Source organism: Monodelphis domestica, chromosome 4 (assembly GCF_027887165.1).
Source record: "Monodelphis domestica isolate mMonDom1 chromosome 4, mMonDom1.pri, whole genome shotgun sequence".
Taxonomy (NCBI): Eukaryota; Metazoa; Chordata; class Mammalia; order Didelphimorphia; family Didelphidae; genus Monodelphis; species Monodelphis domestica.
The window spans coordinates 327,621,088-327,646,326 of NC_077230.1; the positions used below are offsets into that span (position 1 = coordinate 327,621,088).

Below are 25,239 nucleotides of genomic sequence, written 5' to 3' on the forward strand. Positions count from 1 at the left end.
GGCACAGAAAGAAAATTAATTTTTAAAAAATCTCAATAAAGTGTTTTTGTAACATGCTTTATAGTCATCTGTTAATCCAATAGTAATACAACATTCATCAGACACATAAGAATGACAAGGACTATTATTCTACTTTACAAATCAAGTAGCATATTCTAAAATGTTATAAGAACACTTCACTAGAGTAGAATTGTAAAGACTCATTGTAGCATGGAGGTGGCCCTGGAGTTTCTGAAAGGCTTTCTAAGAAGGCATCCTCTGGCAAGTCATACCTCACTGGAAAATACTCATGTATATGCAGGGTGACATAATAATGTCTGCTGTCCAAGAAAAAAAACTAGCTCAAAGAAAAACATCACTCATTTGATCATAGGTCAATGGATTTTTATAAATCTCACAACACTCAAAAAATATCTACTGTATCTAGAAGGTATGTTGGGAAGTGTACTCTGACTTGAGTTGCTAGAGGAAAAAAAGCACAGAAATTCTCTAAATACTTCAGTGAATATGTGAGTGTACTGTGTATCACCCCTGGAACCTAACATAAAGCTCTGTACACAGTATATACATAATAAATGTTAGCAGAATGAAAGAATGCTTTTTTCAATGACTAAGTTTCTTACTTCCTAACGAGAATATACACATTGCAAACCATGATTCAACATTGCCAGAAATGCAACATCATAAGTTGTAGTGTATTATAATTCACTTGCCAGCAAACAAGCTTCACCTCACACACTAAAGAAACCAGTGACCAATTTGCACATCAATTAAGTAATGCTTTTATTGAGAATTTGAATTTCCCAAAGTGTGAACAACTATGTTATATTGTGTATTCCAACAGTATCCGGCACAGGAAGTATAATTTGTTCCCAAAAAGCTGTTAGTTGTTAATTGCTAATGAAATCAACTTGTTTTGTAGAGTTAGTAAATGTCTTTTGATTCACACACTTGAAATATGCATTACATATGGAAGCTCTGTGGATTATAGGCAGTGGTCTTACAGACAGATAAAATGCTACCTCTGTTAAGAGACATGGGTTGGTAAGTTATCCAAGAACTTAAACTGTAAGCAGATGGTTTGAATATGTGTTTCCAAATTGATAACATTCATCTGGCTCCAAACTAAATGTGTATGTTTTTATAAATCTATGTTCTGTCATGTTCTATTTGATGTGACATGACAGAATAATATACTGTGTTATGTTCTGTGTTATCTCTTTGAACATAATGAAACTTAAAGAAAGGGGAGGAAAAAGGCAAAAACTTTCCACCATAATGATGTCAGGCATATTACCTCACTTAATAAAAAGAAATGCTGAATTTATAGTCGAGGTTTTTTTGTTTTTTTTTTTTTAATCAAAACCCCTACCTTCCATCTTAGAAGCAATATTGTGTATTGGTTCCAAGGCAGAAGAGCAGTAAGGGCTAGGCAATGGGGGTTAAGTGACTTGCCCAGGGTCACACAGCTGGGAAGTGACTGAGGCCAGATTTGAACCCTGGACCTCCCATCTCTAGGCCTGGCTCTCTATCCACTAAGCTACCCAGCTGCCCCCTATAGTCTAAGTTCTACAGCGCTTTTCTAGGTCTTGATATTAGCTAAATATTTAACTTCAGGCAAATCATGTCTTCATTCAGGAGTTAAGCTATTTGTAAAATAAGGATCATATCAGTCAGCTGGTCATCATTCGTGGATATTATAAAAACTAAGAATCTACATGATGGACTTTGACCTAACAGGAAGAAAAATATGCCATTGCATGTAAATTCAAGTTACTTACAGCTTAAAAATCATACTGTACAAGTATCTTTAAAAAAAAGAAATACTAACTTATATCAACATTCTATACCAAAGGCCCTAAAAATCAATTTGTTCATGACAAACCTAAAGCAAAATCTATCTAAACTGCATACTTACAAATATGAAAAATACATTATTTATATTATGTGCAAGTTAATTAATGTTCATCATTCAAATTATTTTTTAAATCACCATAAGAATTTTAGTACAAAGAAACATAATATGGCCTAGATTAAGGAAATCTCACTTGAAAAAAAAAAGTAGTAGATGCAAACTACACAGCAACTGTTTCTTTCTCTGGTTTTCAGATCTTACCTTTCATTTCAGAGTACCATCTTTGACCCATAAAAAAGGTAAATGTTTCATATTTTGAAAAACAAATTTATTTATTATAAAAAGAAATTTAATTATATAAATTTTAACTTTTAGATAACATGACATTTAGTAAGTAATGTTAATATTTACATCTGCCCTTTTCTCAGTTGCATGTGAAAATGACTGGTTAAAAGATGTTTATAATTATTAAAACATGTTAAATATTTAAAAGTATTAACTATATATTTGGAAAACCAAAATAATTATAGGATCAAGTAACTTTTTAGTGGCATTTCCCTACCAATCCTGTGCAAGCCAGAGTTCAATGTCATTTCTAACAGTCTTGTCAAATAAATTCAATATATTATAACAATGACAAACTGGCACAAGCATTTTCTTTAAAGGTAAATAATAAATAATTCACGTACTACATCAATCTGCTATCAATCACGTGAGCATTTTAAAAATTTGTTGATATCACCTATAAATTCCCAAAGTAATTCTCCTTGTACCCTAGCAGGTAGGGGAATCAGGTTCATGCAGAAGGTGATGTCTGATCCAGGTCCAGAAGGAAAACGGGGAATCTAAGAGGCAGAGGTGAAAAGGAAAAGCATTTCAGGCATGGAGGACAGCCAAAGCTTAAGAACAGCAACAGGAGGCAGGAAAACTAAAGAAAAGCCAGTGTGGCTAAAGGAGGCTAGAGAAGAGTACAGAATTTTAGCTTAAAATAGGTTGATTAATAGATCAGGATAATTTAAAAGGAGATCTATATTAAGTCCTGCAGGATCTTTCATAACTCTATATGATTCAGTATAAGAATCAACAATATATATGATGACACTGAAGATACATCAAATCTGCAAATGATATAAAAATAATATATTCAATGACACAATAAAAATTCAAAACTAAGAGATTAGAAAACCAATGGGTATACTAAATTTAAGTTTGAAAATAAACTGCACAATTAATATGGGGAGATTGCCCTGAATAATAGTTCAAATTACCAAATATGAAAAGGTAAGTCACCAGGAAATAAAAGATTTTTGTCATGGTGATACATGAAATAAATTTTTTACTAAATTTTATTTCTTTACAACTGTTAAGCATTTAGTTTTCTCTCCATCATATCAACTCCCATGAAAAACAAAAACAAAACCCTCTGAACAAATAAGATAGGCAAAACAATTTTCTACACTGGCCATGCCCAAAAATGGACATGACTTTCATTTTTAGTCTTCTGGATTCATGAGTTCTTAAGCATTTCAAAATTGTTCATTTTTACAATTTTGAGGTCATATAAAATGTTCTATTTCTGCTCACTTTATTCTGTATCTGATCATAAGTTTTCTCAGATTTCTCTGAAACTTTTCATCATTTGTTAAAGCACAATAGCATTCCAGTTAATAAATCATATACTATACTCAAGAAAGTCATGTGAGGTAACTAGTTTATTATTTTATCCATTATACTAAGGCAATAACTCACTTTCTTTCCTAAGGTTACAAAACTAGATGATTTGAATTCAAGTCACTTGATTACAAGTCCTGAACTCTTTCAAGTACACCAGAAAAGAGGCCAAGGGAAACAAATGATAAGACAATTTTCACAATTCTAAAAGCTTTTACCTAACAATAGGTCCTATTAATGTGAAATCATTATTCAATGATGAAAGCACTAACACTACTAGAGAATTAGTCATATTTATATTAATATTCTCACCATAAATGAACATAGAAGACAAAAAGAAATTACAGCTAAGTGGAAGGACAAAATCAAGAAGAGGATCTGGATTTGACCAAATATCACCATAATCACAACCCCCTCCCAAACACCCCCCCTCATATGAAAACCATAAAAAAGCAAAGGAGAGGGCCTTTCACTACGTGCTCAATACAGTGCCTAGCATGCACTGGGCACTTAATACTAGATGAAAAACTGATATTTTGGAGTTTACCACATCTTTAGAATTAGAAAATATAAAAGGAAGAGAATATGAGATATTATTTTCATTACTAAATGATTTCTCTTTTAAAGCAGGGTTCTGGGAAATGAAGGCCTACAGTACAAAATTATAATTACATAGGGTTTTAGTCCTGCTTCTGACTATGAGGCTGAACCTGGCCAGGCAAGCTGCTTAAGCCAGAGTCCTTAGGAAACTCTCCTAGACTAGAACTTGTGGGGGAAATGCTGGCCTGCATTGGGGGAAAGAATTTTGTTGTCTAGAAGGTCCTGATAATAATGAAATCACTGGACCAGTTCCTATACCTAAATTCCGAATATACAACTGAATGTAAAGCATATAAAATCCATAAGTGTATGTGTCTGTGTGTCTGTGTGTGTTTGAGTGAAAAGGGGGGAGCGATGTGCTTTATGTACTCTGTATGGAGCTTTCATGAAAAGATTCTAAAGATGTAAAGTGAACTAGCCTAAAATTGAGTGAGAGGAAAGGTTATGGTTAGCAAATATGAAAGAAGGAATAAAAGGAGAGGATAAAATTTTATAGATAACCTACTATCTGCCAGGCTCTGTGCTAAGCACTTTTCAAATAAATATTTGACCTTCACAATAACCCTGCAAGGTAGATGCTACTATTATCATTATTTTACAGTTGTGGAAAAAAAGGCAAACAGAGGTTAATTGATTAGCCCACTATGACACTGCTAGTATCTAAAGCCAAATTTGAGCTGACTCAAGAAGCAGCATATTAAATAAAACTAAAGTTCTAAGCACCAAAGTGGCCTAGTACATTGAGAGTTAGACTTGGAGTCAAGAAGATATGAGTTCAAATCCTATTTCTAAAACATCACTCTAAGCCTCAGGTTTCTTATTGATACAATGGAGACAATAGCAGCACCCATCTTCCAGAGTTATTGTGATGGCCACATTATATAACATATAAAGAACTTTTATTACATAAATGCTAGCTCATATTTCCTGTCATAAAACTTATCTTTTTATATCAAAATTTTCCTGATGACATTATGTAGCTACGGCTCATGAAAAATCAATATCTCACACTAATTAACAAGGGCAGAAGAGAGACAATCAATAGATGTTTGAGGTTTGTACACTTGAAATAGTGTAGAAATCATCAAGAATGAGAAAAAAAAAGAAAAGTAAAAAAAGAAAATGGTCATATATTTAATACAAGAGATAACTGCTGTTCTACTCATAAATCATTTGAGATGACTAAAGAAAGGTATGAAGTCTTTTGGGCAGTTCCTCTTTGCAGGAATTATAGAAAGATATAGATAAATATAAAGAGGCATGGGGAGTTCTCATCTTAACCAAAAGAGTTATCTATCTATCCATCCATTGATTTATCTATCTATGCAAAAAAAGGTACATAAAATGAGACCAGGGGGCACCTGTCAAAACTACCAAATGTTTATTTGTGTGCTACTTTGCTTTAACTTTTAAAATTTTTTGGCTCACTTCAATGGATCCTTTTTAAGGCTCACATTCTTATTTGACCAATTGTAAGTCATTTATTCTTTGATCATCTGATTTGCTGACATCTCCTTGTCAATATTCAATACTGAATTCTTGTTATCTAGAGACACTCCAGTAAGAGTCCAGTTCTCCTCCTTGGGTCTAAAGAATATATTAGACTCTACTCTATTAGAGTAGAACAGCAGTTATCTCTTGTATTATATTAGAAGAAATTTACCCTAGTTGGCTATTAAAAACGCTTAAGATTTTATAGTTGTTATGCCCAAAGGGCTCTAAAAATGTGTATGCTCTTTGATCCAGTAATACCACCACTAGGTTTGTATGCCAAATAGATCTATAAAAAGCAAAATGGTCCCATTTGTACAAAAAATATTTATTGCAGCTCTTTTTATGGTAGCAAAGAATTGGAAATTGAAGGTTGTCCATCAATTAGGTAATGGCTGAACAAGTTATTGTATATGATTGAGATAGAATACTACTGTGCTATAAGAAATGAAAAGCAAGATGATTTCTGAAAAATCTGAAAAGACTAAACTGACAAAAAATGAAATGAGCAGAAACAAAAGAACATCATATATAGTGGCAGCAATATTTTTTGATGAATAACTGTGAATAACCTAATTATTTCAGCAATGCAGCAATATAAGACCATACAAGAGACTCATGATGAAAAATGTCTATCTGCCCTCAGAAAAAGAACTGATGGAAGAATGTAGATCAAAACATACTATATTTCACTTTCTTCTTTTTATGTGCTATCTATTGCACAAAATGTCTAATATGGACAAATGTTTTACATGATTGCACATGCAAAATTTGTATCAGACTGCATATCATCTCAAGAAGGGGGGAAGGATGTAAGGAAAGAAGGGAAGGAAGGACAGAATTTAGAACTTAATTTTTTAAAAGAATGATAAAAATTGTTTTATGTATAATTGGGAAAAAACAAAATATATATATTTTTAATTTTAACAGTTCTTCCCCCATAACATCTGATTTCTGATAATATATGTGGAATAAGTTAGGCTTGAAATGTAATATAACATTTTGTTCATGAGAATTCTCTTACCACCTTAACTAATGTATAGATTTACATAATTAAACAAATATTTCAATTGCAATCTAACCTACTCCACCATCCCTTATCTTGTACATATTCTTGCTAGGGAGGAACAAGAACACCATGTCCCTTCTCTATCAGCTCCAAACTAGGGCCACCTACACTCTGATCTTCTTTGTCCCATCACCAAAACTTAAAACTCAGCCCCTATGCCTTTGGGCTCTGATAGGCAAGCTGTCTTCTTGTCATGCCCCCAAATAGGCTCCACACAACTTCCCTGAAAGACCAGAACTATAATTCCACCTCTAAATGTTCAATCTCTCTACTGTACCACTACCTTTTCCAACTCTAGGTCCTGTATATGTGTTGACTTCTTTTAAAATGTAAGAAGTGTCTGGGATATAGTAAGTACATTCATTGAACAAAAGAAAAAGTGTTTTTTTTTTATGAATAATACAGGCAATTAAGTATTCCTTCTCAATCAAAAATATTAACAATCCATAAATCTATAAATCAAATCCAAATTGAGGGGGCAGGTGAGTGGCTCAGTGGACTGAGAGCCAGGCCTAGAGATGGGAGGTCCTAGGTTCAAATCTGGCCTCAGACACTTTCTAGCTGTGTGACTTTGGGAAAGTCACTTAACCCCCATTGCCTAGCCATTACAGTTCTTCTACCTTGGAGCCAATACACATTTTTGACTCCAAGACAGAAGGTATGAGTTTTTAAAAAAATCCAAATTGACCTGAGATTTTAGTTGCTTTTACAAGTATTTCTTCTAAATAAAAAATATTAACAATCTGTAAGTCTATAAATCAAATTAAAATTGACCTGAGATTTTAGGGTTCTTCATACTATTTTTTATCCCACATCATCCTGTCTCATCTTTTCAAGAGTTATAGTTGGAAAAAAAAATTCATACTTTTTTATCTCTACCAAATTAAATCCAGGGACAAAAATATAACAATACACCATGGTTTGGAACTAAGAACCTCTGGAAAACAAAAAATCATCTCCACTCCTCCATATAAGCTCTTAGGATTCAGTGCATTCAAGTCTGAAAGTTATATTGACCATGAATCAATGGTGGATCCTTGTTCAATTAGGGTTTTCTGAAGTTTGTATATATACAGATGTGAATGTGTATGTATGTAAGTGTACATACATACATGCAAATTGATAAATAAATATACACATCTATGTGTGTGGCCTAGCCAAACAAAAAGAAAGCATCCAGGGGTATGTAATTATTTTATTTAATATAAAATATTAATTATTTTATATATCATATTAATATAACATGTAGTTATATCAAATCAGCTACACTACACCTAAGATAAATTTCCTGCTTCTTCATTTTACACTTAAATAAGATAGTTTTAAATCTCCATAAATATTGTAAAGAAATTGTTCTTTCTATTATAATTGATAAAAGAAATAAAAAAATTAAATAAAATATATAAGCAACTGCTACACAAAATTAAATTTAAATTCTTTAAGATTTCTGGGCTAAATATTGATATGGATGCTGTTCATGATCTGACAATTCATTCAATATTAAGTAGTTTTGATTCTTAAGTAACTGTCAACATTCAATTTATATATAACTAAATGTGATATAAATAAGTAAACACAACTAATAATTAGATGTTTATCAATCTATTTTCAAAAGGAAATACATCTTATCAAAAGAATCATTCAGTCCTTTTTCAGACAAAGAGTCTAGACAGAAAGCAGGAATTTCACACATAGCTATACTATTTTGTATTTGTTTCTCATTACAGTATCAGGAAATTACAGAATGATTACACATTAATCTTATGTTTAAAATTATAAAAATCAGCTCTATTTTACTTACCTTACCTTAGATTTAGATAATCATATCCATAGCTAGGAAAAGGAACATTATGATAATTATTGGTCAAAAAATTTTGCTTAATTATTTGAAATAAATTCAGATTACTACTCATGTCTAGAAACTAATCTGTATAGCAATTCCTTCCTCTTATAATGATACTTCATATTTGATACATTTAAAAAATATAAAAGATAGCATAAGTGTCTGAATAAAGATAAGAACAAATACTGAGCTGAACGCACTGGGAGAAGAGACCCACAGGACAGAACTCACTTCAGAGTTCATTACAATAGGCTTTTTTGTTCTTTAGGGAGAAAACATTGAACGAATATTTATCATTTCCTTACTGGTTCTGAATTCCATATGTTTAGAGATTGTATAGAAGTTTCCTAAAAATGAATCCTTGATTAATTTTGTAGTTATTTTATAAATGAAATTATAATGAATAAGATGTCAAATAGTAAAAATATTTGAAGTCATCTAAGTCAGAAGTTCTTAACCTGATGTGCATAAACATCTTTTTTTTTAATATTTTGATAAATGTTTTTCTATAAATTTTATTTTATGCATTTAAAATGTTATTCTGAAAAAGGAGTCCTCATTAGCTCAACAATCCTGAGAAAGAAGTCCATGACACAAAATAGGTTGAGTATAAATCGGATATAAATCATCTTTTTTCCAGTCTATTTTTTCATTCCCTCTAAAAGTTCACATTAAATAATGACATAAACTAGCTGTTTATGCACTTTTTTATGATGTTTCTAAATCCTAATCACAAAGTTTAAAATATCAGAATTTGATTTTTTAAATTGGAAATTAAAATAATTTACTCTTTAAATACTTTAAAATGATTCACAGGAACTATGGATATTAAACTCAATTCTCTGAATGCTAATGATATTCCATGGTTATAATTTAAGCATTCATCTTAAAACAAAAACATGGTCAGTCCTCAATTGTCAGGATAATAGGAGTCAAGGAAAGCATGTTGCACTTAATTTAAATTCATTAATAATTCAAATCATAATAATAATAAATCATTTAAAAATACTCTCCTACTCATCTACTCTTCCAATCCCCAGAAACTGCTAAAAAATAGCAATGACATCTAATTCACTGTATATATTATTTACAGTTAAGTAAAATCAATCATCCAAATACCAACTATCTGAGAGCCTCAAAAAAATATAGGCTGTAATTATGCATTACTTTGATTGATTAATCTCTACATGAGATTATTGATTTGTTTTTTTAAACTCTTCATTACATTTAACCATCCCTACTGGTTACTTTCCTGTAGCTATCCTCTACCTTTGTGGCTAAATTCCTTTAGAAAGATATTTACAAACTTGTATTCTCTTATGCAACCTCTAAATCTGGCTTCCAATCTCATTATTTTAATAAATCAATCAATAAACATTTATTAAGGACCTACTATGTGCCAAGCACTGTGCTGATTTGATTGGTATAGCATGACTTATCCATAAACAATGGAATATTTCTCTAGCTATTTAAGTTGCTCTTTATTTCTTTAAAAAGCACTTTCTCACTGATGTATATAAGCTTTTGCTTTTGTGTATTTTTATTCTGAATTTGGTGTCCTCTCTTTTTTTTCTTTTGTGAGGTTTGTCCCAATGGATTCAAGTTTTTCTATTCTGTCACTTATTTCTGTTGAACAGACCATAAATTCTGCTCTCAGAATTTGTATTTCCCGTTTAACAGTCAGAAAGGTCCTGCTATGGATGGTTCCATGATCTCTTGGGAATCAACGCAGTCTTCTGCCTCATCAGGTACTCATACATTTTTTGCCTTGCAATGTTTATTTATAGTACTTGAACTCTTTTCCTGATCTGAAAATCAACTACTTTCTGCTTTAAATATCCTCCCTGTTGATTTCGTTGAGTTTCTTCTTCCTGATAATCTTGGTCTTTGTTGTTGTTCAGTTGTGTCTAATGGTGACACTATTTGGGGTTTTCTTGGCAAAGATACTAGAGTGGTTTGCCATTTCATTCTCAGCTTATTTTACAGATGAGGAACTGAGGCAAATAGAGTAAAGGGACTTGCCCAGGGTCACACAACTAATAGGTGTCTGAAGTCAGCCTTGGCATTCTATCTACTGTGCGAACTAACCGCCCAAGAACCTTGGTAGCTAGTCTTTTCTGTCACTACTCCCTTCTTTTCCCCTATTTCTTACTTTCTGACTTTGTACCCTTTGAGAGTAATCTCCCTGGGAGGAATCTCAAAATATCTGAACCTTTCCCTGTGCTGAACATCTCAGGAGAAATTTCAGTCTTAAATTTAAGTAACTTGTGGTTTGAGAGAACTGGCCCCAGCTGGATGCCAGACACTTTGCCTCAGGTTTAGTGAAGTACCAAAAGTCATACATATCTCCTGCCAACTTTTTTTCTTGGTACCTCCATTCTTTGGGCAAGTTCTATTCCAATATGGAGTGTTAATACAATATCACAGCATAAGCAAATTTCAGTATTTTGGATCTCCATAGCTCTGGGAAGAAGAAAGATCATGGTATAAACTTGAGTTCTTTCCAAGCCTGTGAGTTGGTTTGTGCATTCCTGATGCTGGAATGAGGTAGGTGGTGAAAGAAGTTCTGAGTGAGCATATTAAGAGGTTATGGATTCTCTATTATTAGTTTGTATGATTATTACCTTGTTTGGGTACTGGGTGTTCTAGTTCTACATCAAAGAAGAAGCTTGCTATTTACAAAGAAGAAGCACCTAATTTACACTTTTTAAATTTTAGAGAAGTTAGAGAAGTAGTGATACAGGGGAAAATGTGTAGTTTTCTATCTTCTTGCACATGATCTAGCATACAAACAGCCTTGTACTTCCCCCCCAGGTGCACTCCTTTGTCTCCATCATGACTCTAGCAGCCTCATCATTTTGCAAGATCACATAAACCCTGGTACTAACACCTCATCAGTACCCTCAGTCCTTAGGGTCCTCCCTCTCTTTAATCAGAGAGCAGAGAGCTCCTCTCCAAACATTCATTTAAAGAAAAAACCCAGGCCAACACCTATTCACTGCCCACCCTCTTTGGATTCTACCTTCCCTTCTCCCTGCTCTATTCAGCTTTCTTTTACATTGTTTTAAGCTCTTTGAGGGCAGCTTATCTTTCATTTTTTGCATTTGGCGCACTTAGCAGAGTGCCAGGCACAGAGAACTATAATAAACATTTACTAACTGACTAGTCTCTCTACCTCAACTCTCTCTTCATTTCAATCCATCTTTTCCTTAGTTCCCAAAGTAATTTTCCTAAAGCAAGGACCTATGTAACTTCCCAACTCAGTAAACTCCAACTAATTCCTATTGCCTCCAGGATCAAAATAAAGTCATCTATTTAGCACTGATACGTTACTACACTCTGCATTCTACAATGAATAAAAACTTGTTTTGTCATGTAATAACTCCCTCTCCTAACTCTCTGTCTTAACACTGATTGCTTGTCCCCTTAGAACACTCTCCTTCCTCCTAAGTACCCTTTTGGCTTTCTTGGCTTCCTCAGTAACTTCATTTAAATATAACTCATGAAAGAGGTTTTCCTGCCCCTCCACCTCAATTCAATCTGTTAATGCTTTAAGGTTACATTTATATACTCTACCATATATTTTATTTATCTAGATATTTATACATTATATTCTCCATCAAGATACATGTTCCTTCAGAGTAGAGAATATTTTTTGAGTCTGTTGGTTTGTTGGTTTTTTTGTTTTTTATTTGTTTAACATCTCTTTGTTTCCTCAGTACTTAGCACAAGGCTTGCTATAAGATACGTCTGTAATAAATGCTTCTTAGCCCACTAACTGAATTTCCTGAACAAAATACTGCAACTCCCCATCAACACTGTTGGTCACAGAGTTAGTAATATAAAATATCAGAATCTGAACCCAGGTCTTCCTGACTCCAAAGCCTCCACCAGGTAAAATAAAAAATATGGCTAAAGTTCCTATCCTGTTAGCATAAAAAGTAGCCTATTTATATAATATAAAATTAAAGTATAGGCTGTATAATTATGAATTACATGAAACTTTACAGACTATTTTATTTTTTAAAAGTCAGCTATTTTCCCTCAGAAGTTTCAGTCATCTACTTTAGAATCTTTGCCAAATTATAATTTGAAACAATAACAAAAATGTAGAATCAGAATTCTGATTAATAGAATACAAATCCAATACTACAGTTAGAAACATATCTATCCAGCCTTAAAAACAATAAAGGATGAGTTGGTTATCAGTTTATTTATGTAATCTTGTTTTACTTTTTTCCTATGGACTCATTCATATACCATAATGCCTAATGAGCCCATATTTTAGGGCTTTTGCCCATATTAAAATACAAAGTGGTATAATATCTTGTAATATACACATTCATTTCTGATTCCTTGGTTCTGATGTCTGAAACAAGAAGTTTGGGGAGCTTAGAAACTGAAGCAGGGACTGCAATCTATCCTCTATGTGCTATTTTCTCTTAACACACCAGAAACCAACAAAAAGATTCTCTGAGGCGGAAAATCCATAAAGCCAAAATAAGATCTAGAGTTAGAACTAGTTTTACATTTAGACAGAGTAATCATCCATCTACATAATACATTTTATAAGATACAGAAACATTCTCTCATAGCCAGATTCCCAAGACTTACCAATATTTGCCCTATTGTCTTTTCTAGAACCTAGAATTGCACTAGTATGATTTTTGGAGTTCTGAAGGCATTTAACCATTAAAAAGAAAAAATATAAATATTTCTGAATATCACTTTGAGATTTTTAAGGTAACACTTTAGAGAAAGTCAGGTTGCCAAAAGATGTTACAGTGAAGATCTGGAAAAACAGGAAAGAGATATTAAAAGAGAGGTATAGTATTAATGTATTTTTTTAAAAATAATTTCTTTCGCCAGAGGATCTACTACAATAATGTGGAGGTGAATGTTTATAAAATCAGTAAATGACTATTAAGGCTCATTTATTTTAATAATTTTCACAAAATCCTCAATAAAATCTGGATCATTCCCAACTACTCTAGAACACATTTTCAACCCCATATATGACTAAAGATGGGAAACAGATCTAGGACCCAAAAACAGGGGTTTTTGAGAGTTAAAGTTGACATTCCAGGTTATGGAATGTCAGTTCTACAAAACCTGGGGGCCATGAATCTTGATTAGTCTCCAGAAGTACCAGCTTATGGAGACTGTGTGGCTGGTACCCAGGGAGCCAGTAACTTTGAATGAATGGAAGCTTTAGTGTTTTATATTAATTGAAGTTAGAACATTTGAGAATCTGGCACTTCTTATTGGTTAGTTTTCACTAATTGAACACAATGCTAAACATTATCCTCTCACATTAAACTTAAAACTTTAACAGCCTTATAAACAGTACTTCAATATTAACTCCTTTGTCTTATTTGACTCAGAATGAAACAACTTACCTCATTACTGATTTTTTTAAATAAAGCAAGAATTGGAATACATCCAAAATTGTTCAAGGAATATCATTTTACTAGGCTGCAACTGTTAGTAAATATATTATAAAGAAATGTATACTTTTTTTTGGCCTACAATTGTATCTTTGTTCTTAAGAATAAAGTAAAAGATTTTTATTCTTAATCTGTTCCTGGCATTCCACACCATTTCCTAAACTAGTTTACCTTTGCTACTGACTTTTATTTGCATCATAAAATACATCATACATTTTAGTACACAAAAATAAATTTTACAAACAACATATACAATAAATACATATATCTACTTTAGCAATTAAAAGCACCTCTCCTTCAAATGTAATATTTCCTTTCTATTTCTGACTATAATTATAGCAACAATGATCATTGCATGGGCACATTTGTATGTTGTTATTTTTTAATTGGCAATTTTTAATACCCAAATTCAAAACCATAAATGCCATCTAAAAGACAAAAAAAAAGCAATGCACACCTTGGGATCTGTCATAAATTTAACATGTTCCTTTGTTTGAAAGTACATAAAGATATATATATTTCTAAGAAATTAAACAAGAATGATCCCTTATTGAACTACAAACAACTTCTCATTCCAAGTTCCTTTAAGCAAGGGAAAAAACAAATAATCATTATGTTAAAGTTTATCCGGACACAGAAATGCAGTCACAAAGTTATTTATTAGCCATAGATAATATTTTAAACTAATATTTATCTTTTCATATACTATAAAATAATTCCTTATTTAACCAACAAAAGGACTCTATGGTCAGATTTATTATGCCCATGTTACAGATGAGAAAACTAAGGTCAATAAAGTTAACCAGTTGCTCATGATCAAAAAACTATTAAGTACAAGGGGTAGAACTCAAACTATAAATTTCTGCCTATTTGTGTATTTAATAAACAATGCTATTTTAAAAGGAAAAAATCTAAGGGGGAAGGAGGAATTGTGGTAAGGAAAACTAAAGCAAGTTCTGGACTTTCTGCCACTGAGTTAGAACAAAAAGCATTTGGACTGTTAGAGAGAAGATATTGACAAGACTGACAGTTGGTAGGAGAAGGGGCAACTGGGAGTAGCAGTTTGCCTTGTGACTAGCCCTTCCTTCCTGGCCCTGAAACTGGTAGGAGCCTCTCTCCCTGTCCCTGAATAAAAGTGCCTCTATTCCTGAATTTCCAAACTGTGTGCTCTACCTGGATTCCTGTGATCGTGTTCAGCAGACAAAAGGACTTAAGGAAAGCAGTTTGGACTATAAGGCCATTCTTTAGGGGCATCAGCCTGAAGAGACAGGCCCACCAGCTCTGAAAGTCAGAACTTTCTTCCTCTTGCTATCTATTGCTAAAAACTTTGAACTTAAGAAAGCTAGTATTAGCAGACAGGAATAAAAGAAACCCTCCACCAGCCTGCAAGGTCTGGCCTCAACTCAAAAGCTGAGAGAGACTCAGACCTCTTCTAGGGAAATCTCTCTTCTCTCTTCCCTGATACCTCCCCAATCCAAACTTGTTATTGAAATTTATCTTTCTTTGAATATCGCAGTCAGATAAAAGGACTAACATTTCAGGGGACATAGAGGGAGCTGAACCTCAGGACAGCCATTCAACAATAAACTGTCCTTACTGGACCCCTGCTGGGTGACTAAGTCTGGGGGGTGGCTTGTCCCTCTGGAGGGTCCGGGTTTACCTGCTCTGGGGTATCTGCAACATCAATCTATAGAGAAGATTAGGCTTAGTCTATCATAAGTGGCCCATTTCTCAGGAACCCCATTTTTCAAAATATAGCCTTTTGGCAGGGGGCATCTCTCTCCTTTTACTTCACCAGCAACCGTGTTCCCTCTCTCCCTTCAACTCCTCCTTTCCCTGCTACAAAACTTTCCATATCCCCTGTTCTTCAATCTACCCATTTTCACTATAAATATTACAAAATGAATATGTCATCATATGGATATTTGCACATAATGGTCATAGTCTAAGAAACTAAAAACTGATACATATTTGGACAATATAAGAACAAAAATAACTGTTCATTTTAATTATCCCTATATGATTCTGCAGAGTCTGACATCAGTAAAAGTTCAATAATGCTCATTTAATAAGATTTATGGAACTTTTAAATGCAGACATCAAATAAAATCTTTTTTCCTAGAGAACAAAGAATGCATAAAAAATAATGCATGGGGAAACAATGTTATGTATGAATATATCCCAAAAATTATTTTTTAAAAATTTGTAACATAATGTATCTGCAATAATGTAATTTGAAAATAAAATAAAAAGAATCATCAGAAACTACTGTGTACCATTAAACACCAGAAAAAAAAAACTGATAATCTTAAGGAAATGAATGACTAATTACTTACAAATATATAAAATAGCCAAATTAACAATATTAGTAATAGAGGTCTTAAACAATGCAATCTCAGATGGGGAGAAGACAAAAACCCCCCCAAAAAAACCCTTTGATATAGAAAAATTTAAAAGTGAGTTCTAAAAAAAATTTTTTTAACTGCAAGTCAAAACTATGAATATAAATATTATTCTCAATTACCCAGAAACAAGGTACTCTACCGATTATCTTTTTAATGAAATAGTCTTCATAACCAAACCAAACTGGAAGACAGAATGAACAATGTAAGAGAGCCCATGTCATATACCAATATTCCCTCTTTCCTATCTTTCAATCTTCTAATCAAAGATCCCTCTCTTCCCTCTAACTAAACACCCCATCAAGAGGGAGTCCATTAATGCATGCAAAGAAGCCCAGAGCACTCCCCTACCAAGATGCACAATGGACATAACCACTCATACAACCTGGATTAGCAAGGAATCATCAATTACAATATTTCCATTAAGATGGAGAACTGCTCTGTTCCCACTGTATACTAAGGACAATCATTCCCCACCTAGGCTGCACTCATCACCATAGGGCTTACTTATGAAGCTACACCTACAAAGGTCTTTCTTTATAATTTCCCAATGTCCCTAACAACTCCACCACCTCCACTGCACCACCTAGTTGCTAGGCTAAGCAAAACATAGTTCCTACCCTCAAAGAGCTCACAATTCAACCAAGAAGACAAGCTACAAGCAAATACATACAACTAAGCCATATTTTGGATGAATCAGACATAGAAATAACAAATAGAGGGGCAGCACTAGAATTAAAGGGATCAGGAAAAAGGCTTCCTGCATTAGATAAGGTTTAACCTGGAATTCAAAGGATACCAGGAGGTGAAGATGAGGAAAGAGAGAATTCTCAACATGGGGACAGAGAATGCCAAGACCTGGGGAGATGGCATATGTCTTATGTGAGGAATAGAAAGGAGCCCAGTATCAAACTTCAAAGGTGAGACAGGTTATACGGGCTTTGAACACCAAGCAGAAGGCTTTACATTTCATCCTAGAGAGGAGAGGAAATTATGGTGTTTCCTGGGGGCAGGGAGAACATGATCAGACTTAGATTTTGGGAAGACTGTTTTATTGCTTTGCAAGCTAATTAGCAGATAGCAGAAAGCACAGTAGAGAGATGATGTGGAGACCATACAATAGTCCAGGTATGAATGAAGTGAAGAAAATGCACTGATAGTGTACGAAAAGAGTACATGGTACATGTTACAAAGGCAACCCCAACAGGCCTCACCAACAGATTGGATGATGCAGCAGAGAGAATGAAAAGTCAAGGAGGGCATGATGATCATGAATATGAGTAACTGGAAGGATGATAGTACCCTCAATAATAATATGAAGTTTGGGAGGAGGAAAGGTAGGGGGGGGGTGGTAAATTCACTGTTGGATATGTCAAGCATGAAATGTCTACAGAATATTCAGTTCAAGATAAAAAACTAGAGGTTAGGCAGAGAGGTTGGAGCTAGATTAATAAGTTTAAGAATCCTGAGCCCAGGGATGATCATTGAATCAATCCATGGACTCTAATAAGCACATCAAGTGGAGAAGAGAAGAGAGCCCAAATACAGAGCCTAGTTGGACACCCACAGTTAGCAGCCATGACTTGGATGAAGAGCCAGTAAAAAAGTCTGAGAAGGGAACAGTCAGATAGGTGGGAGGAAAACCAGGAGAGAGTAGGATCACAACAGTCAAAAGAGAAGAGAGTTTGAAGGAAAAGAAAGATCAAGAAGAATGAAATTTGTATGTCACTTATATATAATTATGTACATATGTATGCATGTATATTTGTATATATTATACGTGTATTGTTAGATCATATTTTATTGTAGTAGGAAAATTATGGTTATGAAATTTCCTCTGCAAATGAAAATTTGCTGCTGTCCTGCAAATATCTATTGATATAAAGAATTGCTGGGAGCACTGAAGTCAATGACTCATCAGGTGTCACAGAACGAGCATGTGTCAGGCAAACTACTTGAAATCAGATCTTTAATTTGTCCATTTAATACATACATGTACTCTCTCTCAAAAATAACTCTCATTTTCTTTCTATTTATATATTTGTGAGTTTAAATATACAGACACACATACACACAGATACACACACACACAGACATACATATTAGCACTGATCTCAAAGTTACAAAAATTGGGTTTGAGTGCTAGGCCAGAAACTTCTATAAAATGAAGGCACTAGATAAGAGGATTAGAAGTCAATTTCAAGTCTAAATTCCATGATGGCTAAGTTAGTAGCTCTATGCCAAAAAGAAAACTCTTAAGCAATAAAAGGTTCAGATTAGTCATCTGTAAAATGAAAAAAGCAAAATTTGCCACATCAACCTCAGAGGTGCTTGCTTATAGAAAAGTGTTTGTAAACCTTAAAGTATTATAAGTACATAATATTTCATAAATTTATATTTACAAAGTGATGTGCACATACATTTATATACACATATACATATCTACACATGTGTATATATGCATGTGTATGGATCTATATATACACAAATAATGATTATTAGACATGAAACACATCATTCATTTAAACATTTTCTCTTTTATTTAATTCATTTTGACACTACTCACAATTATAAAAGAAAGACAACATTGCATCACAGCATAAATACAACCTACAGCTTTTAAAGAATTATTTAAAAGAGTTTTCATGGTAATTGATGCCCAAACAGGACTGCAATTACTATGACACTTTAAAACTAATACTAACAACTAGCAACTTTTTATCACCTCTATTAAGGCAGTTCAACTTAAATGTGACCAAAATAAATGTTATAATTTAATTTCAATGTTCTAATATCTGGAACCAATTAACTTTGTGAAAGCTTAGGCCACCCAGTAATAAACACAAAATAATTTGTGTCTGCTGTCTTGTTTGTGATAATTTTTTATTGCTACCTCAGTTTCAGATGTCACAGTAATTACTTCCACATTCTAATTAAAATGCAAATTGAAGCCATATGCTAAAGATGAACAAGGCACATTAATATCAATGGTTTCTCATTTTAAACACAACAAAATTGAGTTTATAATGTCCATCAATTGCCCATGTGATGTTTTAATTCCATACCTCCACAATAATGCCTTTTTAACTTAAATGGCAATAGCATTATATATAAAACTTTGAAAATTAAGTAGGCACCCTTACCCACAGACAGAAGGGCTCTCCAACTCTTTTCAGATGTAGGAAAACCAAGTCATTCCATAATTCTTTAACTTTTTTCAGAATATCTAAAATAATCCTTAATCTGCATATTGTTAAATTAAAACATGATTCTTTTGTTACAAAACCAATTCACTTGGAATTGAGTCTTGGGCACTGATTGTATAAGTTTTGTGTTGGTTTGTTTCTATCTTACCCTTCATTTCAATTCACTAGGTCTCAACTTTTACTTGGAAATGAAAGACAAATTAGATCTCAAAAGTCCCATCAAATTCTAACATTTCAAACATTTAACAACTCAAATATAACAGAAATATTAAAAGATTTTTGTACTCTTCAAAATTACCATTGATTTATGCATTACAAAGTCTCATGACCTTGTCACTATCTTTGTTTTTAGCATTATGGCAGCATTTGAAATTACTTATCATCTTAAGTTTCCATGACATTTCTCTCCCCTGGTTCTGCTTCTAGCTAGTATTAGTTCTTCACCCAGACAACTAACTGATTACCCTCAAGGTTGAATTCTAATTATTATTTTCTTTTCTTTCTATATTTTAGCCCTTGATGATCATATCAAAAGATCTTCAAGGGTTCAGTTACCATCTCTATATGCAGATGTGCCCTAGATCTACATACACAGTCCTAATGTCCCTATTATGCTCTAGACCCACTTCATCAATTTACTTCTGGATATCTCAAATTGAATATGCTCAAAAAAAATCTCATCCCCAATCTCCACTCTTCCCAACTTCCAAATTACTGTTAAAGGGCACCACAAATCCTCCAAAAAAGTTCACAACTTGAATGTGATCTTTGACAATTCACTCTTACCCCACATGTCCAAATCCCTTTCCTTAATTTTATCATTTCTACCATCACAATATATGCAGTCTTACATATGTATTCTTTTCGCCACTTACGCACCATGCAATACCAAGACCATATTTAAGGCACTCATCCATTGCCTACACAACTAGAATAGCTTTCTAATTATGTACCTGTAAAACTGGAAAAAAACAAGAAGTTGATATAATTCTAGAGAAACATACCACTTTAACAATGACACTATTGCTATAAAAGAAGCTTGAGGATATAAAGAAATTACACCTAAATTAAGAGTGGCTCATACATTCTTCTTAAAGAGAAGAAGAAATAATAGAAATAATCTGGGCATGGATTCAAGGACAACAGAAAAATATGGCATTTGGTTATCCTGCCTCATAGGGTATGCAAAAGAAAATTTACCCTTCCCCTTTTTGACTACGTGTACCTAGTATTAGTTTGAACTTGGCCCAGAAGGAAATCATTGGGTAAATTGGGTCACAAGGAATAGAATGGCAGCTGGAAAGGGGCAGCAGTGGGGTCAAGATATTGAGAGTCTGGGTCAGGAAGATCTCTGCATTTCCCCCTGAACTGCCCCCTTGGATGGTGCAGGCAAAATGGAAAATCACAATTGGATCCCAAGATGTCATATGTGAGAGTTTGTGGGCAAATAGGTTCGATAAACTGAGGCAAGAGTGGATTTTGGTCTCTTCTCTTTCATGGTTGTTGCTGACTGGACTTGCCTATATAGCATGCCCACATGACAGTTGCAAACTAAATGGAGCAATAAGGAAAGTATCTTTGTTATCTCTCTCCAATTTTTTTTCATCTTTTTCCCTTGCTACCTTTGATTAAAATTATTAATTTACTGCCAGTCTCATAATTTTCACTCTTACAAGGGTAAACACTGAAAACAAAGTATGTAGACAACCATAAAAATAATATTAGTCTGTGTCAACATATATCAAAGATTGAAAAGAGAGACTTCCTATTAAGAAATTGGTAGGCTCAATTAATTTGTCACTAAGGTCCCTTCTTGTTTAAAACTTATGAACTTCAATTCAGTATCTAATGACTATAATGCAAAGATGGGCACTGGGAATATAGCAAAAGCTAAACTGAAAACTGGAATTCAAGATCAAGTAATAAATGACACTAAAGACTTCTAGATTTCTCAAAAGTCTCATCTCTGATGATCAGGAATGCTTTTTTCAAGAAAAAATGTCAAAAGGCATTGGATGTGCTGAGCACTAAAAAAAAAAAAAGATCAACACTCCTTCAAAAATAAAAGAAAAAGACATAGCTTTAAAAAAAAGATTAATTGACTTCCGGTTAAGATGGCGGCTTAGAGAAAGCTAAAGTTCAGATCTCCGGAAAACCCTTCCCCACCGATCTCAAACTATAAGCTCCTAAGGCTCCGAAATTCAAAACGATCAACAGCACAGACCCTGGGAACCCTCCTCCTGGACCTGGACCCGGATCAAAAGGTACGGCCCCACTCAAAAGCCAGAAGCCGAGATCACTCGGACCTCAGGGGTAGGAGCGCAGCGTCCAAGGCTCCGGGAAGCCACAGCCCAGCACGGCTCAGAGAGCAAGGTCCTCGGAACAACAACCCTCAGGGCCTTCTATCCGAGTCCCAGTGAAAGTTACTGCCTGGGGCTCCCGCTGCAGATAGCGGGTCAAAACAACAGCAACCCTCAGGGCGGGCAAGACAGCCTCACCGGCTGGATCCTGCTATCCAAGTCTCAGGGAAAGTCCCTGCCCTCGGAGCTTGGGGAAGCTTCAGCTCATCCCCCCGCAGGCCGACGAAACAGCCTCACGGCCAGCGATTCTGAAGGCAACTTCCAGAAAGCGAGCCAGGTGGAGAGTGTGGCCTCATGGTCCGACCCTTCCATTCCAGTTCCAGTGAGGCATATTCAGTTTAACCCAGGGAAAGCTCATAGAACCGACAATTTGCCCAGGACTAAAGCCTTTGAACACCAGACAGAGATAAGAAAAGCTAATCCTCCACATTCAGAGATGGCAAACTCCACAGAAGCACAGAAGCCCCAAAATACCAAGAAAAATAAGAAGAAAGGGGCAACTTTGGACACATTCTATGGAGCCAAAATACAAAATACAGAGCAGATAGAAGAAGATATACAAGAAAATGCTCCAAAATCTTCCAAAGGAAATGGAAACTCTCCACAAACTCATAAAGAATTTGAATCAGAAATGACCAAAAAGATGGAAGCCCTCTGGGAGGAAAAGTGGGAAATAATGCAAAAGAAATTCACGCACCTACAAAACCAGTTTGACCAAACTGTAAAAGAAAACTAGGCTTTAAAGCAAGAACTAATAAAGCAAAGCCAAAACACCAAGAAATTAGAAGAGAACATAAAATATCTCACCGACAAGGTGATAGATCTGGAAAATAGAGGGAGAAGAGAGAATTTAAGAATAATTGGACTCCCAGAAAAGCCAGAAATAAACACCAAACTGGACATGGTGATACAAGATATAATCAAAGAAAATTGCCCAGAGATTCTAGAACAAGGGGGCAATACAGCCACTGACAGAGCTCACAGAACACCTTCTACACTAAACCCCCAAAAGACAACTCCCAGGAATGTAATTGCCAAATTCCAAAGCTATCAAACAAAAGAAAAAATCCTACAGGAAGCCAGAAAAAGACAATTTAGATATAAAGGAATGCCAATCAGGGTCACACAAGACCTTGCAAGTTCTACTCTGAATGATCGTAAGGCATGGAACATGATCTTCAGAAAGGCAAGAGAGCTGGGTCTCCAACCAAGAATCAGCTACCCAGCAAAACTGACTATATACTTCCAAGGGAAAGTATGGGCATTCAACAAAATAGAAGACTTCCAACTCTTTGCAAAGAAAAGACCAGAGCTCTGTGGAAAGTTTGATACCGAAAATCAAAGAGCAAGGAATACCTGAAAAGGTAAATATTAAGGAAAGGGGAAAAATGTTATCTTCTTCTTTTACTCAAACTCTCTTCTATAAGGACTACATTTATATCAATCTATGTATACTAATATGTGGGGAAAATGTAATGTATAAATAGGGGGTAAAGAAAGACCAAATAGAATAATGGTTCTCACACAAAGATTCACATGGGAAGGGGAGGGGAAGAAAACTCCTATAAGAAGGAGAGGAAGAGAGGGGGAGGGGGGTTACTTAAACCTCAATCTCAGGGAAATCAACTCTGAGAGGGAAAAACATCCAGATCCATTGGGATCTTGAATTCTATCTTACCCAACAAGGGAAGGGAGAAGGGAAAACCAAGGGGGAGAGGGGGAGAGGGAGAACAAAAAGGGAGGGAAAGAGAGGGGGGAGGGGGAGGGAAGAAAAAGGGAGGGACTAAAAAGGGAAACATCAAGGGAGGGGACAAGGGGGACTGATTCAAAGTAAATCACTGGACTAAAAGGTAGAGCTGAAGAAGAAAAGGTTAGAATTAGGGAAGGCAATCAAAATGCCAGGGAGTCCACAAATGACAATCATAACTTTGAACGTGAATGGGATGAACTCACCCATAAAACGTAGACGAATAGCAGAATGGATTAGAATCCAAAACCCTACCATATGTTGTCTTCAAGAAATACACATGAGGCGGGTTGACACCCACAAGGTCAGAATTAAAGGATGGAGTAAGACCTTCTGGGCCTCAACTGATAGAAAGAAGGCAGGAGTGGTAATCATGATATCTGATAAAGCCAATGCAAAAATAGACCTGATCAAAAGGGATAGGGAAGGTAATTATATTTTGATAAAAGGGACTCTAGACAATGAGGAAATATCATTAATCAACATGTATGCACCAAATAATATAGCACCCAAATTTCTAATGGAGAAACTAGGAGAATTGAAGGAAGAAATAGACAATAAAACCATACTAGTGGGAGACTTAAACCAACCATTATCAAATTTAGATAAATCAAATAAAAAATAAATAAGAAAGAGGTAAAGGAGGTGAATGAAATCTTAGAAAAATTAGAATTAATAGACATATGGAGAAAAATAAATAGGGATAAAAAGGAATACACCTTCTTCTCAGCACCACATGGCACATTCACAAAAATTGACCATACATTAGGTCACAGAAACATAGCACACAAATGCAGAAAAGCAGAAATAATGAATGCAGCCTTCTCAGGTCACAAGGCAATAAAAATAATGATTAGTAATGGTACATGGAAAACCAAATCTAAAACCAATTGGAAATTAAACAATATGATACTCCAAAACCGTTTAGTTAAAGAAGAAATCATAGAAACAATTAATAATTTCATCGAGGAAAATGACAATGGCGAAACATCCTTTCAAACCTTTTGGGATGCAGCCAAAGCGGTAATCAGAGGTAAATTCATATCCCTGAATGCTTATATTAACAAACAAGGGAGAGCAGAGATCAATCAATTGGAAATGCAATTGAAAAAACTCGAAAGCGATCAAATTAAAAACCCCCAGAAGAAGACCAAATTAGAAATCCTAAAAATTAAGGGAGAAATTAATAAAATCGAAAGTGATAGAACTATTGATTTAATAAATAAGACAAGAAGCTGGTACTTTGAAAAAACAAACAAAATAGACAAAGTATTGGTCAATCTAATTAAAAAAAGGAAGGAAGAAAAGCAAATTCACAGCATTAAAGATGAAAAGGGGGACAGCACCTCCGATGAAGATGAAATTAAGGCAATCATTAGAAACTACTTTGCCCAATTATATGGCAATAAATACACCAATTTAGGAGAAATGGATGAATATATACAAAAATACAAACTGCCTAGACTAACAGAAGAGGAAATAGAATTCTTAAATAATCCCATATCAGAAATTGAAATCCATCAAGCCATCAAAGAACTTCCTAAGAAA

General features: G+C 34.4%; 1 protein-coding gene across 2 annotated transcripts in view; it reads right to left on the bottom strand.

Moving 5' to 3' along the window:
* The window catches only part of TMEM135 (transmembrane protein 135), a 377,165-nt gene that overhangs the window by 227,680 nt on the left and 124,246 nt on the right, over window positions 1-25,239 (bottom strand). The window lies entirely within an intron of this gene.